The sequence below is a fragment of the Pecten maximus genome, unplaced genomic scaffold, assembly GCF_902652985.1.
Source record: "Pecten maximus unplaced genomic scaffold, xPecMax1.1, whole genome shotgun sequence".
NCBI classification, from domain to species: Eukaryota; Metazoa; Mollusca; class Bivalvia; order Pectinida; family Pectinidae; genus Pecten; species Pecten maximus.
In genome coordinates this window covers 8,956-12,050 of record NW_022980978.1, presented here as the reverse complement: position 1 = coordinate 12,050, position 3,095 = coordinate 8,956, and the positions used below count along the sequence as shown (strand labels likewise).

At 37.3% G+C, this 3,095-nt stretch overlaps 1 long non-coding RNA gene across 1 annotated transcript; it reads left to right on the top strand.

Moving 5' to 3' along the window:
- The first annotated feature begins 227 nt into the window (after positions 1-227).
- LOC117319851 lies at positions 228-1,482 on the top strand. The gene is made up of 2 exons (XR_004530849.1): positions 228-431; positions 976-1,482. It is a non-coding gene; the product is annotated as an uncharacterized LOC117319851 (long non-coding RNA).
- The last annotated feature ends 1,613 nt before the right edge of the window (positions 1,483-3,095 follow it).

Below are 3,095 nucleotides of genomic sequence, written 5' to 3'. Positions count from 1 at the left end.
GCTAAACTTTATTTTCACTGTAATATTCGTTTTTAGGGAGTTAAACTTCATTATATCTGTACCATTCGTTTTCATGGAGTTGTTCTTCATTTTATCTATAACATTCGTTGTCAGGGAGCTAAACTTCATTATATCTATAACATTCGTTGTCAGGGAGCTTAACTTTATTTGTCTGACAGTACAATTCGTTGTCAGGGAGCTACACTTTATTTGTCTGACAGTGTTACGTCGTATGTATATTCATGTTATATGTGTTCGTGCGGTGTTGTCTTTGTTCTATACGGGCCACCGTACTACGAGGTGTGACCAGGTAGGTGCGTGAAAATGTCGGCCGTGTGTTTTCTCGGACCGGTACGCACGAGGTGTGTTCCCCGAGTTTTACTGTGGTAGTAGTGGGACACTAATTATTCAGGCACAGATAACAGACTGTGGTAAGTGTGTCTTTGTAATTTGTTTCTATTTTACTATTCTCTAGCCCTTTTTAGGTTAAATATCTATGGTGAACGTCCGTTAGAACGTGCAGCTCATTGTTATGTAACATTGTTATTGTAATGTGTTAGAAGTATTTAAAGTACATATGTTGGAATACGTTGTTGTAATTTGCTATGTATATCGATACTTCAGTTAGGTATATGTATATTTTAGGATATTGGATGTTTAATATGCATATTATATATTTGAATGTTACTCAGGTGAGAATGTACGCGTGGTTGAAAAATGTATGGAAGCCGTGAGCGACCGTATCTTAGAGTTTATTATTTGCAGGATAGTACTTAGGTTTCTGAGCTTGCACATGCTAGTATAGTATCGTATTACTTTTGATATGGTAGTTTGTTGTATCTTATATTAATTAATCTAGTTTCTGTTTGTAATTATGTGATTTATGGTGATAAATATTATTATGAAATATATTGATCTAATTAAGAAAGTCTATTTGAGTGAAAGTGTTAGATATATTGTATTCTTATATTTAAGCTCCCAATACCGGTCACAACAACGACATGTGAGAGACCTCTGCCAGGGCCTATCATAGAGCAAGGGAATACCAGCGCCTGGACCTTCAGACAGGAAGGTCAGCTAGATTACCCAAAGCTTCGGGATAGGTCATGAGGCGACCTTTGTGGTAACGTTGATTGAGCCGTGTGACACAATCTTGTGAATTGGTTGTGAGGGTCTGTTGCACCCATCTCTACGGTGTCAGGAGTTGTGCTGAGGCACATTTTTATTTGTGTAACTTGAAGTTATTGTGTGGTGATCCTGTGTGGACACTATTTCCGGTGGTCCGACTGCTGTCGGGAACCTTTAGCATGAAGAGGATGCAGCTGACGTTGTACCCAGCTAGGCGGGTGACCGTTTTGGAGGTTGTGAACCAATATTATGATTGGTAGAGCAGACTTTAGTGACTTTAATACAATTTTGGTGTGAAACTTGTTTGAGAGTGCGTGTGATTGTTTACATGTTGTAAATAAATTGTTAACTGTTGCTAACACGACTTGTTGTGTCATTTCCCTTATAACTGCTCGACGCTCGTCCTACGTAACAGACAGTACCATTCGTTGTCAGGGAGCTAAACTTTATTTGTCTGACAGTACCATTCGTTGTCAGGGAGCTTAACTTTATTTGCCTGACAGTACCATTTGTTGTCAGGGAACATTCGTTGTCAGGGAGCTTAACTTTATTTGTCTGTTAGTACCATTCGTTGTCAGGGAACATTCGTTGTCAGGGAGCTTCACTTTATTTTATTTGTAACATTCGTTGTCAGGGAGCTTCACTTTATTTGTCTGACAGTACCATTCGTTGTCAGGGAGCTAAACTTCATTTTATCTATAACATTCGTTGTCAGGGAGCTTCACTTTATTTTATTTGTAACATTCGTTGTCAGGAAGTTTAACTTCATTTGTCTGACAGTACTATTCGTTGTCAGGGAGCTAAACTTCATTTTATCTATAACATTCGTTGTCAGGGAGCTAAACTTCATTATATCTATAACATTCGTTGTCAGGGAGCTTAACTTTATTTTATTTGTAACATTCGTTGTCAGGAAGTTTAACTTCATTTGTCTGACAGTACAATTCTTTGTCAGGGAGTTAATCTTCATTTTGTCTGTAACATTCGTTGTCAGGGAGCTAAATTTTATTTTATCTATAACATTCGTTGTCAGGGAGCTTAACTTCATTTTATCTTTAACATTCGTTGTCATGGAGCTAAACTTTATTTTGTCTGTAATATTCGTTGCCATGGAGCTAAACTTTATTTTATTTGTAACATCCGTTGTCAGGGAGCTTTACTTCATTTTATCTATAACATTTTATTTTATTTGTAACATTCGTTGTCAGGAAGATTAACTTCATTTTATCTATAACATTCGTTGTCAGGGAGCGTAACTTTATTTTGTCTGTAATATTCGTTTTCAGAGAGCTAAACTTACTTGCGTTATGTCTAGGATTCGTGGTCATGGATCTATGATTCTGGGTATTAAGCCTGTGGCTGTAACGTGTCCGTTATCGCCACGCAATCAATTCTGCAGCAGGATATCTCGTACTGTACAGGAAATATTGGCCTTCGTCATGCTACATGAACATAATTAACTTTCACTTGTACCATAAAAGTTGAAAATTATAAAAACTAAATGGCGTGTTAGGCAGAATTGGCGTTTAAATGGAGAGATTGTCTGTAGAACGTCAGTGTGTGGAATACGACTGGAACATCTCCGGAACCAGACATTAATCCTCTTTATATCAGCAACACACACAAGAGATTGTAGTACAATAATGTGTTCATCCGGCTTGTACATGTCATTATCGGACCGTAGTATTAGTTTCGACTTATCTTGTTATATCGGTATATACTGTATATGGTACCGCCTGCCCTAATGGTATTATCATTTTGAAATGATTTACCAATGGGCGGAATATAATATATATTCCCCAACACAGGGACCAGATCCATATAATTATTATTATACATATGTGCATATGGTAATGCATTTATAGACCGTAGGATTGGAGATAAAATTTGTGCTAAGTCCCCCTGTGTTCCCTACCAATTCCAGAAGTATAAGCGTATATATAATGAGCAAACAAATACATGTATAG